The following is a 15,762-nucleotide window of genomic DNA, read 5'->3' on the forward strand; positions in this document are numbered from 1 at the left end:
TAGTTTCATGGGCGGAGAGCTTTTGCGTGGTGGTATCCATGGACTCCCCAAATAGCTCATCCCCTAGGCAGGGCGCATTAGCAAGCCGGTCCTGGTGGTTTACATCCAGGTCTGAGACACATAGCCATGCCAACCTTCTCATTGCCACAGACATAGCAGTAGCCCGTGATGTCAGTTCAAAAGTATCATAAATTGAACGGACCATAAACTTTCTGAGTTGCAAAAGACTAGAGGTACATTGCTGAAAAGCAGGAAGTTTACGGTCCGGAATATACTTTTGAAAAGAGGTCACCTGTTGAATGAGATGTTTCAGGTAAAAAGAGAAGTGGAATGCGTAATTACCTGAACGGTTGGCCAACATCGCATTTTGGTAAAGGCGTTTTCCAAATTTATCCATGGCCTTTCCTTCTCTGCCAGGAGGGACAGAGGCGTATACACTAGCTCCTGCAGATTTCTTCAGGGTTGACTCCACCAGCAGAGATTCATGGGGAAGTTGGTGTTTGTCAAATCCTGGAATTGGAATTACTTTATAAAGAGATTCCAGTTTTCTTGGGGCTCCTGGGATCGTCAAGGGAGTTTCCAAATTCTTATAAAAAGTTTCCCTCAAGATGTCATGGAGGGGTAACTTCAAAAACTCTTTAGGAGGTTGATCAAAATCCAAAGCATCCAGAAATGCCTTGGATTTTTTAGAGTCAGACTCTAAAGGAATAGAAAGGGTGTCTGACATCTCCTTTAAAAATTTGGTGAAGGAGGAGTGCTCTGGCTTAGCAGCAGGATCCTGCACCGATGGATCATCCTCATCAGATGAATAATCTTCCTCGGTACCGAGGGGATCATCAGAGTCGTCCCACAAGTCAGGGTCCTGTACCGATTGGAGACGGCCCTGAGAAAGTGGAGTAGATATTTCAGTATGTTTAGTCTTGCGTACCGATTTCCCTGAACGGGTGGAGACGGTACCTGGGGAGTGTAGTACGGTACGGGGTTCAGAGAACGGTACCGGGTCAGAAATGGTAGGAGTAGTACGCCGCTTCGGTTCCGCTGACAGAATAGGCATGGACAGAGATTTGTGCGGTGCCGACAAAGTCGATGTCAATAAAAGAGGCTGATCGACAGTCGGCACCGAAGGCTCACTAGGTACCGACACTGGAAGATTCGGGGTCAACAGAGCCGGGAGCAAGTGTTGGAGTTGCTCCTTAAGTTGGACCTGGAGGATAGAGGCAATGCGCTCATCCAACGTTGGTCCCGATGGCACCGGTACCGGTTTTTTCTTGCTCGGTACCTTCGGTGCCGCTCGGGTGAAGTCGATGCCGATGACGAGGCAGTGACTTCAATGGGAGCGGAGCGCTTACGGGGCCGGCGCTCAGTCTGCAGGACTTGGCTCACTGCATGCTCGACTGGTGGCCCTAGAACAGTAGGGGAAGGCTTCTTAGCCGGCTTACCTACAGGAGTCGACACCGGCGATGTATCTTGCGGTGCCGAGACAGTCGGTGTCGATTTGGAGGAAGTCGTCGACGTCGATACCGGTGCAACTTCCATAGCGGTACCAAAAAGGATCCGCTGTTGAATTTGTCGATTTTTTAACGCTCTCTTTTGTAAAGAACTACAGCGGGTGCAGGTTTCAGCCCTATGGTCCGGACCCAGACACTGGAGGCACCACTTGTGTGGGTCGGAGAGGGATATAGGGCGCGCACACCGCTGACACTTTTTGAAACCCGGTGACGGGGGCATGAATGGAAAAACTGCTGTAGCAAAATCGAAGCCCGAGGTTTCAATGGTGCCAACAGGCCCCGCCGGGGCAGATCGAAAAAAATGAAAAATAAAACGATTTTTTTTTTTTTTTTTTTTACACAAACGAAATAAGAGGAAGAAAAGAAAATATGAAGAGAAAAATACGCGCGAGTGGGAAGGCAAGTGAATAAGAAAAATTTTCCAACAGCCGTTGGAAACACGCGTCTTCTTAGCTCCGCGGAATTAAGAAAACTGGGGACCACGCGCCTTCGTCGGGCGGGAAGGCACTCGCGCACGCGCGGTGCGGCCTAGCTAGAACTTTCTAAAGTTCTTAGAGTGCAATCACTCTAAAATTGTCCGTACCGGGGCTCCGTCGGTGCCATCACCCATCAGTCAAGAATATGCTGCCTGCTTGTCCTGGGATAAGGTATTTATGGTCGCGGTCAGCATGGATTGGTTGGGAGGGAAGGATGGAGGATCAGCGGGGGTTCGGCTGAGTGGCAGGGGAGGTTGCTCAAGGGTTCTGCTACACGAAGGATGGGAGGGAGGGAAGCTGGGCAAGGGTTCTGCTGAACAGGGGGATGGGAGGGATAGAAAGATGCTGCAGAAAGGGGATGGGTGAGAGATGTTGCACATGTGGGGGAAAAGAAAGAAGAATAATTAGGGTTAAGGAGAGGAAGGGAGAGATGATCATATACATAAAAAAATAAGCCCTAGTGCCTTTTTGGGGCCCCAAATGAATATACCACTGTCTTATTTTCGGGAAACATGGTAGTTCTTGGGCTCTAGGTTTGTTGAGGTGTCCCGAGGTGGCTTGTTTAGGGGGTGTTAGCTATCGTACCAGGATAAAAATTTTTGTTGGCGATTTTGATTCCTATTTCTTGGCTTCTGATATGTTGAGTTTATATTTGTTAATTGCTGCTCTCCATAGTGTTCTATGGTTTGGTGCTTTGCTCTTTTGCTATCTCCTTTCTAGTCACCCGCAGTTGTTTTTCAGTTCTTAGTGACTCTGTATGTTGACTCTCCCTCTCATGATGTAGACCGATATATTTTCTTTAGATATAATTTTATGTTATTACGTATTTTCCCTTGTATTGTAGTGATGAATATAATAAAGTTGTTATTTCTGTTCAATTATCTGTCAGCTTTCTCAAAGCAATAATTGTCTAGATCAGTGTTCTTCATCCTTTTTACACCTATGGACCGGCAGAAATAAAATAATTATTTTGTGGACCGGCATCGGTCTGCAGACCGGCAATTGAAGAACACTGAGCTAAGTCATGGGCCATCTGGAAGCCTTCCCTCTGATGTTGCGACATCAGAGAGAAGGCTTTCAGTTCAGGTGCAGGACGTGTGTAGGAGCCGCTGCCCGTGGCTTTGTGCAGAGTCAGTGAGAAAGAGGGAGTCGGGCCGAAAATAACGCCGCATCAATCGCACCGCAAACCAGCGATTGAAGAACACTGTTTTGGGCCTAATGTATATGCCAACCCTGTAGACCGGCAGGAAATTTCTGTGAACCGGCACTGGTCCATGGACCAGTGGTTGAAGAACACTGGTCTAGATGACAAGTCATTAAAAATCTCGTATAAGCCATGGTTTGGACACTAAGGCCCGGATTCTCCATAGGGTGCCTAAAAAGCGTCCACCGATCATGTGTCAATCACACGACAATACCCTATTGAGATCTGCACTTTTGCGAAAGATAGGGGCCAGAATTGTAGGCCAGGGTTTTACATAAATTAATCCTCTCTACAACAAATAGGTTCCCTCTTCAGGGCACGGATTTGATTCATTAGAGCAGGGGTCTCAAAGTCCCTCCTTGAGGGCCGCAATCCAGTCGGGTTTTCAGGATTTCACCAATGAATATGCATGAGATCTATGTGCATGCACTGCTTTCAATGCATATTCATTGGGGAAATTAAATCCCTGATCAAGAGGTATTACTTTATAAGTAAAGCGTTCTTTTACAATTGTTTTTATTTTGTTTCCTTTTAATTTTAGGGGTTATTGATAATGGAAAATTTATAAAAAGAAAAACGCTATATAATCCCTTTCAGAATTAGCAAATGACAATAATCCCCATTATAAGGTCCTCTTCATCCTACATGTATTTTAGGTGAAGCTTAAAAACTTACCTGTTCATTCATTTTCTAGCAGAGCATTAAACCCTGTGCTCTCTCCATATGTAGTAACTTCTTCTTCTTCCCCCCCCCTCACTAAGCCCTACTCACACACCTTGCTACTTGCCAAACCCGTTGTTGAGTGTTTTTCTAGGCTTTTATACTTGGAGTTGGATGTTTGGATGAAGATTACCTTGCCCTTGAAATAGCATTTTATTCGGGTTTGGCAGAATATTTTTTTGTAATTTGTTGGAAAATGAAACTGTACTATATTTTTGCTCCTCTGCAGTTGTTTTGAACTTAGTCCAGGACATGGTGACAAGTTTCAAGTTTTATTAGAATTTTATATACCGCCTATCAAGGTTATCTAAGCGGTTTTACAATCAGGTACTCAAGCATTTTCCCTATCTATCCCGGTGGGCTCACAATCTATCTAATGAACCTGGGGCTATAGAGGACTGAGTGACTTGCCCAGGGTCACAAGGAGCAGCGCGGGGTTTGAACCCACCACCCCAGGGTGCTGAGGCTGTAGCTTCAACCACTGCGCCACATACTCCTCCAAGATAAGTACATTGATGCTATTGTGCTTTTTGAATTGTTGGAGATTTGTGGAGTTTTTTTTGAGACTTATGATTGTGCTATGCCCTACTACAGGAATGTTGGACTGAACTTATGGGCTAAAGTTTTCTGGAGGTCTTTCTCCACATGCGAGTTGCAGCTGTCCTTTCTTTGTGACTGTGTTCTGTATTGTCTATTGATAGTCTGCTATAGAAATTTAGCTCTATTGATTTGTTTGGCATACATGAGTTTCTAGATCTGGTGAGAGGGTTTCGGGGTTAGGTGTTTCAGGTTTTGCAGATTGTCCTTAAGGTCAGCTGGAGAAATGTGAAGGTAATTTAAGAGTAGTATAAGAGTAATTTGAGTCTAAAGATGGGTGGGAAAAGGCATACAGTAGTTCACAGGTTGCTGTGAAAACTAACTTTAATGCTGAGCTTCTACAACCTCTCTCTTAGAACCAGGCTTACTAAGATTAGGCACTAGACCAGCATATCTCCCCTCAATGGTCACCGGTGGAGTCTGATCTCTTAAGAAAGTCCTCATAGTTCAGTACATGTCCAAATCACAAAATGCATGCATATTGCAAGAGTGCACTGGCTGGGCATGATTTGGCCAGAACTAGGGTGGGTCAAAAAGGGAAATGCATTTTACCATCAGGTCTTAGGCAGGCATTGGGGAGGAGGGAAGGGTACAGAGCCAGGGAGGGGAGAGGCTGGGGGCAGGGTGCTGCAGATGAATATTAAACAACAACCTCTCCCCATTTATATTGGTCAGCCTTTTTTCCTTCATTTGGGTGGGGATTGGGGGGGGAAGGTTGCCTCGTGAGTTTTGTATTCGTGTCTGTTTATATTTGAGTACAGTATATATGGTATATTCCTCCAGCTCTCATTATCCCTCTCCTCAACTCACTTCATTGGTTCCCAATCTATTTCCACATACAGTTACAGTTCAAGCTCCTCTTATTGACTTACAAGTGCATTCACTCTGCAGCTGCTTAGTATCGCTCCTCTTATCTCTCTCTATCCTCCTTCTTGGGAACTCTGTCAGGTAAGTCTCTTATTGGTATTCTTTTCTATTGCCAACTCCAGACTCCATCCCTTCTTTCCTGCTGCACTGTATGCTTGAAACAGACAGCCTGAGTCAGTGTACATCAAGCTCTGTCTCTGACAGTAATCAGATCTAGGCTAAAAGCCCAGATTTTTGAGTCTGCTTTTTAACACCCACTCACTTGTAAAGTACCCATGCCTCTTTTTTTTTTTTTTTTTTTTAGATCATTCCCTCTGTGAGAAATTCCCTAACTCCTATTTGTCCTTATCTGTTTTAAGTAGATGGCAAGCACCATTGAGCATGTCTCTTACATGTTTAATATATAGTGCTATGTATGTCTAGCAGCACTATAGAAATGATTAATAGTACTGTAGTAAAAGTCTTAGGCAGTTAGTGACCTAAGAGACTTGTACATTTGAAACAGCGGGATTGATTTTTCTGCTACTTATTAAATATATAACAGTTGAAAATGGTCTGGGTTTTTTCTACCTATACCAAACAGGTTTTGGCAGTAAATTAGTCATTTGGTTTAAATCATGGAAAACGTATGAGGAGATTGGACAGTGGTTTATTGACGCATCATTCTATTTGAATATAGCTTATGCCTTAAGGTGAGTTAGTCAGGTATGCTAGGTATGTCCCTGTCCCTTGAGGACTCAGTCTAATTTCATTTTTAACATAATGGAAGGCCAAATAACTTGCTAGTTTAGGGCTCCTTTTACAAAGCTGCAGTGATTTAATTCATTTGGGCATCGGTGCATTTACCATGGGAGAATCTTCTGTGGCTTTTTGAAATGGACCCCCTTACTTGAATAAACTATTTTGCTACACTGCCCTTTTGTCGGAGTTGGTGAAATTTAATCCCTAGTTTGCTTGATTCAGTCCACTTCTCTAACCATTGGTCTACTCCTCTATTGCACTCCAGTTCTGGTTTTAATGAAACCTTACATCCTATGGGAGAGACTTGCAAAAATTAAATTTTATAACTTTAATATGTGGCTTAATATAAAAGTATACCTGTGTGATGCATTCATTTAACCGTTTTTCCTTGAACATCAATCGTGTGTGGCAGCTCTAGTTAGAAGGGAAATGGCATCAACATACAAACTCTTTAAGTAATTCCTAAGCTCTAGCATACCTGTTAGTTTCTAATCTAATCGGGGTAGTGTTTTTTCAATATAAATATTAGATTTTTAAAACTATACACATAAAAAAATAAGGTTCAAGTAGTTCCCAGCTTAGGGGAGCTGCTTGGTAGGATAACAGTTTTATGACTTAAGCTTTTTTAGGCCTTTCTTGCAGAGAGGGGTAGGAGAAAATAGAGTTGAATCACAAAAGGTGGGCTGGAGAAATAAACTCAAATACTTCCATCATGTAGTTTGGTAGGAGGCCAAACACCACCTTAGACATAAAGCAACCCAGTTTGAACAATAAGCAGATGCAGACCTCAATGGGGAGCCAGTGAAGTTGTTTATAGAAAGGTGTGACATGGTCGGTTTTTCTTAGTCCGACGATTAGGCGTACAACTGTGTGTTGAATCGTTCAAAGTCTACTGTAGTGTTTCTGGGGGTATACCGAAGATTGGAGCTTGGCATAGAATTTGAAAGGAAGGCGTCAAAGTAAGGTTGAATGGATCGCAGTTTCCAGAGTGCTGAAAACCTTTGCGAACTATGGCAGCTACTTGGGTTTCCATGGTCATCTTTTGATCTAGCGGCACTGTGCATTTTTATATCTGCTCCTGGGGGAATCTAGATTTTAGAAAGTTCCTCTTTGTGCAGTGCATCAGTGGATAAACTAGGGATAGCCTCCCCCTTAATGTCTCAGTATTTTTGTTCCTCCTCTTCCCCAATACAATACAGGCAAAAGATATTGGGTTCTGTGACAACTTCATACACGTCTGTGGTTTCCATTTTTGAATGAATGTCATACATGTACAATATATGTTCCAAAATACCAACATACACATTTATATTAATTTTCACACTTATAATCCGCTTATACCTAAGCAAAGCACAAATTTATATACATAATAAAATGACAGTTCCATCATGACTGTCCACCCACTGTCATGTTGACCGTGTTGGAATTTTAGATGTCGATGCTTGCAATATGGATGCTCCCATAGTACAAACTAGTGCATACAAGTCTATTCTGGGAGGTATTTCAGATCAGGCCCTATGTAGGCAGATCCTGTTCCAAAATACTCACAGAACTTGACATGTCACAACCTGGAGTTCTCAATTTCAATTTGTACCTCCTTTCTAAAAAAACTTACCTCAGATTAGACAAAACAAACAAATAAAAAAACCTATTTAGCTCATATTTGTATTGCCAATTCAAAACAAGTTCCATTCAGACATATGAACCATTTCTCTGTTCAGAGGCTTCACAATCTAATGAACATTAATGCAAGTTATGTACTTACCCCAATTCTATATATGATGCCCAAAGCTAAGTGTGCTTCTGAGATGTATGTGCAAATAAATTGGATAATGAGCTCTGAACCATCAGCAACTGGGTGCTAACAACCATTTATTGATGTTAATTGGCACTCATTAAAATCTGAATATGTTTCTAGATATGCATTATTCTATAAAGCACAACACTTAATACCAATGACATGCATCTCAAAAGGGGGAGTGGCCATGGGTGTGTCAGGGGTGTTCTAAAATGTAGCATGTGGAATTACATAATACTACCTAACCATGCTAAACTTAGGTGCCAGCATTTACACTCAATTTCAGCAGGTCCAAGTCCAGTACTCAAAAGTGCAAGATACATGCTAAATACTATTCTATTCAAGGTGAATGCCTTTTGTAGAATAGCACCTCAGTTATGGCACTGTTTATTAAATTACCTACTTAGTAAATACAGTATGTCCAATTGATAACAACGGTGTTTCTGTTAAATGTATTTTAACACAGGTTAGTAAGTGAGGCTATATGAGAGTAAATTGAAGTATTTGAACTCTGGTTTCTTATTATAATTATATAAAAGAGACTAACAAACCTACACAAATGAAAATCTAACATAGTGGTCTTAACAGGCAGGATCCCCAATAGAGAGCATTTGATAGCGAGAGTAAAAAAAGAAAAAGCCCCATGCATTTTTTTTTAATGAATGCAACTTTTCTTATTTCCTCTTTCCTGTATATTACAAGCTCCTTTCCGATTGATCTTAGTTTGTAAGCTGCTGTTATGTATTAGGAATAACAGTACATCATAAATTCAAACCTTAAACCCATGTCTAGATTCTCACAAGTTAATCTCCTTCTCCAAAGGAATGAACAACATTTCATAAGCTCATCTAAGCAAACAAGAGGGTGACTAGATAGACGACGCAGAGATACCCAGGATGCCGATGCTAAAACAGTGATTATCCTTTCCATATCCCCATAACTCATTATTAAAATGCACCTGCATGTTTACCAAGTTGCACTTTATATGCAAAACTAGAATTTATACCTTTAATAGGTATAAATTATTAGAGAGAGTTGTAGCATTGAAACATAGAAACATGATGGTAGATAAAGGCCAAATGGCCCATCTAATCTGCCCAACCGCAGTAACCATTTTCTCTTTCTCTCTCTGAGAGAGAGAAGTGTGTGGCGCAGTGGTTAAAGCTACAGCCTCAGCACCCTGAGGTTGTGGGTTCAAACCCACGCTGCTCCTTGTGACCCTGGGCAAGTCACTTAATCCCCCCATTGCCCCAGGTACGATAGATAGATTGTGAGCCCACCAGGACAGAGAGGGAAAACTGCTTGAGTACCTGAATAAACGCATGTAAACTGTTCTGAGCTCCCCTGGGAGAACGGTATAGAAAACTGAATAAATAAAATAAAAATATTTCAGGCCCTAATGAATTCAAAAACAGTCTCCGTCTCCACCACCTCTTCCGAGAGACTGATCCATGCATCTACCACCCTTTCTGTAAAAAAGTATTTCCTTAGATTACTCCAGAGCCTATCACCTCTTAACTTCATCCTTTGCCCTCTCATTGCAGAGTTTCCTTTCAAATGAAAGAGACTTGACTCATGTGCATTTACATTATGTAGGTATTTAAACATCTCTTATCATATCTCCCCTCTCCTGCCTTTCCTCTAAAGTATACAGATTGAGATCTTTAAGTCTGTCCCCATATGCCTAATCACAAAGACCATGTACCATTTTAGTAGCCTTCTTCTAGGATCAAAGCATTCTCTGTTTTCAAGAAACATTTAGGAAAACATACTTGAGCTATTCCTTAAGATTCCACCAGAATACAAGAACATTTGCTGTTCATAGTATCCAACAATATATGACTCACTTTGGTCTGCCTTAGGAATGGTTGGTTTATTTAATTTTCCTGAGAAACCAACTGGGATTTAATTCATGCACGGATTTTTTAAAAATCCATTCACCCTCTCATCTAAAGCAAATAAGTTTTTTTTTCAGGCAAAGCATTGGTATCTCTGGCCCTAGAAGGATTACAAAAATGGTGGCAGCAGGTACTCTGGGCAAGGCACAAGAAAATGAAGAAAAAGAAGGTAGACAGAAATCAAAAGGACAGAAAAGAGGTGGGGAAAAGCTAGAAATCAGTGAAAACAAGACAGTTCAAGGTTGCTGAATACCCTTGGGCCAACTCTGATGAACCTTCAACCATGTAACTCCTACCCCCCTCTTATATGTTGACCAACTCTTGTTCTTCTGCTAACTGTTCTATGGTGTTGGTAGCAACCAATCAGTATGTGTACAAAAGACCACTCACACCTTCTAGCATAGAGCTTTGAGCATCTGAACATGCTTAAGGCCTGTCAAATCCCTCTTTGAAACAATGTTTAGAAGTAACAAGAAAATAAAAAAGTGAAAGTTTGCATTTACACATAGTAACTGGTTGGGCAGACTGGATGGACCATTCAGGTCCTTTACTGTCATCATTTACTATGTTACTACGAATGGGACATGGCAGGCAGCATGCATGGATGCTCAATATTCTGTGCCAGGAGCAACCAGTCTTTTTATAGACCTGACTGCCACTTTCTCTCCCGAGGAGGATTTCTAGTCCACCAAGTGGATGGGCCAGCCCTGGAATAGTTAAAGGTGTATGATGGAGAAGATTGCATCAAAGTTAAATGGGGAGTGGAGGAAGTGAGAAGTGTGCAGACAATGAAATACGCAAACTGAACAAGGTTAGGGAATCCTGAAGAAAGTTTTCTGTGTATTCCTACTGTCCACCCACCCTGACAAAACAAACATTTCTACGTGAAATGGGAGGAAAGAATATACAAAAGCCAAGAAGAAATATTTCAAATCTTGCTCAGCAGAACCACTTTTTCCATAGTGTGGACCAAGTCGGCATGCGCTGAAATCCCTTATGAAATCAGCATGGCAAAGTACAGACTACCAGGCTTTTACAGAAAAGGCAAAAAGACAAAATTTATACAGTGGAACCTTGGTTTACGAGCATAATTCATTCCAGAAGCATGCTCGTAAACCAAAATACTCGTATATCAAAGCGAGTTTCCCCCATAGAAAATAATGGAAACTCGCTTTGATACGTTTCCCCCCCCCCACGAGGCCAGCGGCGCTGCTCTCCCCCCCCCCCCCCCCCGCTTGCAAATCCCCCCCCACGTGAACCGGAACCCCCCGCCCGAACAACTTGAACTTACCCCCCCCCCCATCTGGCACCAGCACGCAGCCCACAGGGCATGCCAGTGCCTCTAGAACATATTACAGCCTCTGCCGGGCCTTGAGCATACATCTGCGCATGCTCGTCTTGCAAAACACTCGCAAACAGGGTTACTCGCAAACCGAGGTTTGACTGTATATATTTTTTTACAGTTAAGAATGTGAATAACCATCTATTTGTTGCATATCCAACATCAAGAAAACATTAATTTTAGAATTTGCAACCAGATCCATCATTTCTATTTTTGTATGTGTCAGATTGTAATTTCATTAAATTGTATGGAAGGTATAGAGCAGTGGTCTCAAACTCAAACCCTTTGCAGGGCCACAATTTTGATTTTTAGGTACTTGGAGGGCCTCAGAAAAATAGTTGATGTCTTAAAGAAAAGACAATTTTGCATGAGGTAAAGCTCTTTATAGTTTATTAACCTTCTTTTTGGCTAAGTCTTAATAATAATATTGTAATTTATAGCTAAAGAGACATATGATCAAGAAACTTTTATTTTACTTTTGTGATTATGATAAACATACTGAGGGCTTCAAAATACTACCGGAGACCACTAGTGTAGAGTCATATGTGTGAGTCATGGGGACTATTGGAACCTTTAGAAAACTGCATTCCAGGTAGTCTAGCAGTTACTTATGCAGCCTTTTGGTTTGTGTGCAATTATAAAGAACATTGTTTAGCAGTGACTTGCAGCTACTATTCCCAAAGAAGTCTGGTATGTTATGGTGCCTCTCTGTTTTGAATAGCAAATTTGTTTAAAATACAGAACTGAAGCATAAGTTAATTTACGCCTCTGTTTTGCCTTCCGTTTTGTCATCATTCTTTGTAGTAAAGCACTTCAGTGCAATTCAGTGAAGTGCCATGAACCCTAAACCTCTCAACAACACAAAGTCCTCAAGGTAAAAGCATTGAAGGGAAATTTACATAACTTTTGAAACCCAAATACCAGAAGAGCATAGGAAGCAGTTAAAACCAAACACAAAGAAAGAAAAGATTCATTTAGTAAAGTATGGGGGGGTCCACTGACTAACATAGTAGATGACGGCAGATAAAGACCCGAATGGTCCATCCAGTCTGCCCAACCTGATTCAATTTAAATTTAAAAATGTTTATCTTCTTAGCGATTTGTTTGCTGCCTCGCATTAACGGTTTATGTACCCTTCTTCTAAGTTATCCTTACACATCCAAGGAGGGGTTGGGGAAGAGGAACAAATTTGGGAAATTGATATTAATTCTTCATCCTAATGTAATCACTAAAGATGTCTTATATTATTCATAACTGAGAGAAGGGTGGGGGGTTAAATTATAGTACTATACACTAATTGTATAAAAAGAGTGCACTCTCCGTTTTATTTTTGTAATCAACTAAATGTAACACACTGTTTTAGTTTGTAAAACTCTAAAAAGAAAGGATTAGGGTGCTAAAAGCAACAGAGAAGAGTTTACTTCATTAACCCTGGGGCGCTCGCGCCGCCTCCAAATGAGAAGCCCACCCGGCTCCCGAGGCAACATCAAAGCCAGAGGCTCTATCCAGCCGCGCGCACTCTCGCCTCCAAGGGCTCTCCAAGGTACTGCCGGACCCGCCCCCTCTGCACTCCCTCCACAGAGCCTCCCTGAACGAAGCCGACCTCGGGGGCCCCGCGGAGGAGAACGGGGCGCGTCACCGAGAGGCAGCCGGGAGCCCCGCAAAAAAAAGGGGGGCAGGGCCCGAACCCGGCCTGAACACAACCCCGTCCCCTCCCCCCCCCCTCTCCACTCTCCTTCAAGGCTAACCCGGGACGTCTTACCGAACGAGGGCGAGAGTCCGAGGCGCCGGCTTCCTCCTCCCCCGCCTCCGAGGCGCCGCTGCCGAAGCTGTTCGTTGTTGATATTCGGCCACCGCTCGCCTTCCTCTCACAACCACAACAACATGGCGGGCGGCGAGGGAGGCGCGAGCGCCGGAGGAAAAGGGGACGCGCACGCTGGCGGGAGGCGGGGCGCGCTGCAGCTGGGGGGAGGGGGGGGAGGAGGCAACCTTTGCGTGCACGCCCTTTACACCTGCGAGGCCGCGTCCGCTCTCTCGCCGAGCATGCGCAGTGCGGGATAAACTGTCCAAGTAGGACGTTGCCGACTGTCTGCTAGCTATGACTCAGATGTTGACATGGACTGTATATGACAGGAAGGCCTAGTTACCCTCGTAGACCATATAGTCTTTAGGTTCATGAAATGTTATTGAATTTAAATGTTTCCCTACAAAGAATGATAATAAAATACAAAGCAAAACAAATCACACTACCTAAAAAGAGGCATAAATTAACATGTTAGGCGCCATTGACTCGTGTTTGAGTCCTAGCGACATGATGAATTACAGATCTAAAAAGAAATCTAGTCCGGTAAGGTCCTCCAGCATCATCCTTGGTGTTATTTTCAACGTGTCCAGCCAGCTGATCACCCTCTTCGCCTGGTTCTTTTGATCTTCTCAAACATGCCCCCCCCCCTCCCCCAGTAGTGTAGTGAGGGTGAGACGGTCCCCGGGCAAGTGGCGTGGTGCTCCTCCCCCACCCTCTTCTCCACCTTCCGCTTCTCTGCCCTCTTTCCACGTTCACGCCCCCTTCTCCCATACCTCTTTAACTTCCCCAATGCAAGCAGCAGCACCAATTTGCTGCCCATGTCGGCATCGGCCTTCTCTTTGACATCACTTCCTTGGCAAGGGACCTGAAAGTGACATCAGAGGTTGAGCCAACATCAGCGCACTCAGCAGGTTGGAGTTGCTGCTCACGCCGGCAAAGAAACTGAAGGCATTCACGTGGCGGGGGAGGAGGTGTGCTGGTGCCCCTACCCAGGGCGGACTTAATACGTCACTAATACTAAGCCGCGGTAGAGGTTTCGACCACAGACTTGAGTGCTAAATGCTCTGACACTCATAGAATTCCTATGAGCATTGGAGCAGCATCAGAGCATTTAGCACTCCGGACCACAGTAGAAACCTTTCCAGCAGCTTAGTAAGAGGGTCATATTAATAGAATGGAGTCATTCCAGAGGGATGCTACAAAGTTGGTTAGTGGCCTTTATCATAAATCATATGGGGACAGACTTAGAGAACTTAAGATATATACTCTAGAGGAAAGATGGGAGAGAGGGGATATGACAGAGATGTTTAAATATATCTGTGGCATTAATATACAGGAGGTGAGTGCTTTTCAAATGAAGGAAAATTCTGGAAGGAAAGGGCATAAGATGAAGTTAGAAGGTGACAGGAGTAATCTAATCTAATCTTTGGTTTATATACCGGGTCATCTCCCAGTGGAGCTCGACTCAGTTCACATATAATTAAGACTAGAGTACATAGCAGAAAACATAGGAGAAGGAAGAACTAATTAAAAACTAACGTATATATGAAATGCATAATAAAAATACTTCTTTCTTAACAGAAAGGGTGGTAGATGCTTGGAATGGTCTCCCAGTGGAGGTGGTGGAGACGAAGACTGTATCTGAATTCAAGATAGTGTGGGACAGGCATGTGGGATCTCTTAGGGGGAAGAGAAGATAATGGTGGGGAAGGACAGACTGGATGGGCCACTAGGCCTTATCTGCCATCATGTTTCTATGATATTTCTGTCTTCTGACTGTGTGACCAAAATAAGAGACTTGTAACTTCATCATTCAGGCTTTGAGTGACATAGCTGGTTAAATTTCTTCCAGAATCGATGTTAGTTCTTCTATAGAAAGAAAGCCAGAAGAGAAATTAGCATACCCTTGACAAAATTCAGGATAGAAAAACTTCACAGTGCAGTCACGGAAGTCATGAAACAATGATAGATAACAACAACACACTCCTAATTTGCCAAACAAATCCTAAACTAGAAAAAACAAGGAAGGCAACCAAGTCACATCAAGGTCTGTGAGGGGGAAGCTCAAAGTGCCTAACTTGGCTCACAACTTGCAAACCAAATATAGTGTAATATGTCAAAGAACATGTCACATTATATGATGTTATAGGGCGCTCTCAGTGTGAACCCTCAGTGATAGGAGCACAGCTCCGACACTTCACTTCTGGGCCAAGGCCATAAGCCTCCACCCGCACACCATCATCGAGCGCCCTGTGTGTGCAGAAATCAAACCAATCAACAATCAAAGTGAGTAAATGAAACTCAACACAAGCAACCTGAGCGACCCCCACACAAACCCTGCCAGCCAAACCCCCTCAAAAAACTCACGCAAAATCACAAACAAAGTCAAAAACCATACCAAAAAGTGAAAAACATGTCCAAAAGAAACAATACTTATCCAAAACTGTCACACAAACGGAAAAACCGCGCCAGGAGGAGAGGTTCAACCGCGCTGGTTTCGGGAGGAGCCCTTCTTCAGGAACCTGGCCTCCAACAGAACACAAGCAGAGAGGAAGGCATCCAGCCCTCCAGCCTTCCTCTCTGCTTGTGTTCTGTTGGAGGCCAGGTTCCTGAAGAAGGGCTCCTCCCGAAACTAGCGCGGTTGAACCTCTCCTCCTGGCGCGGTTTTTTCCGTTTGTGTGACAGTTTTGGATAAGTATTGTTTCTTTTGGACATGTTTTTCACTTTTTGGTATGGTTTTTGACTTTGTTTGTGATTTTGCGTGAGTTTTTTGAGGGGGTTTGGCTGGCAGGGTTTGTGTGGGGGTC

General features: G+C 43.3%; 1 protein-coding gene across 18 annotated transcripts in view; it reads right to left on the reverse strand.

The window, feature by feature from the left end:
- Positions 1-13,132, reverse strand: part of MTMR3 (myotubularin related protein 3) — a 248,542-nt gene extending 235,410 nt beyond the window's left edge. For 11 of the 18 annotated variants that reach the window (XM_033956430.1, XM_033956418.1, XM_033956417.1 and 8 more), the window contains exon 1: positions 12,914-13,131. The gene's annotated coding sequence lies outside the window, so the exon portion shown is untranslated. Of the gene's footprint in view, positions 1-12,913 lie in introns of all 18 variants that reach the window. The other 7 variants (XM_033956412.1, XM_033956413.1, XM_033956424.1 and 4 more) reach the window with 3 other exon arrangements.
- Between the last annotated feature and the right edge of the window lie 2,630 nt (positions 13,133-15,762).

This window comes from Geotrypetes seraphini, chromosome 8, assembly GCF_902459505.1.
Source record: "Geotrypetes seraphini chromosome 8, aGeoSer1.1, whole genome shotgun sequence".
Classification (NCBI taxonomy): domain Eukaryota; kingdom Metazoa; phylum Chordata; class Amphibia; order Gymnophiona; family Dermophiidae; genus Geotrypetes; species Geotrypetes seraphini.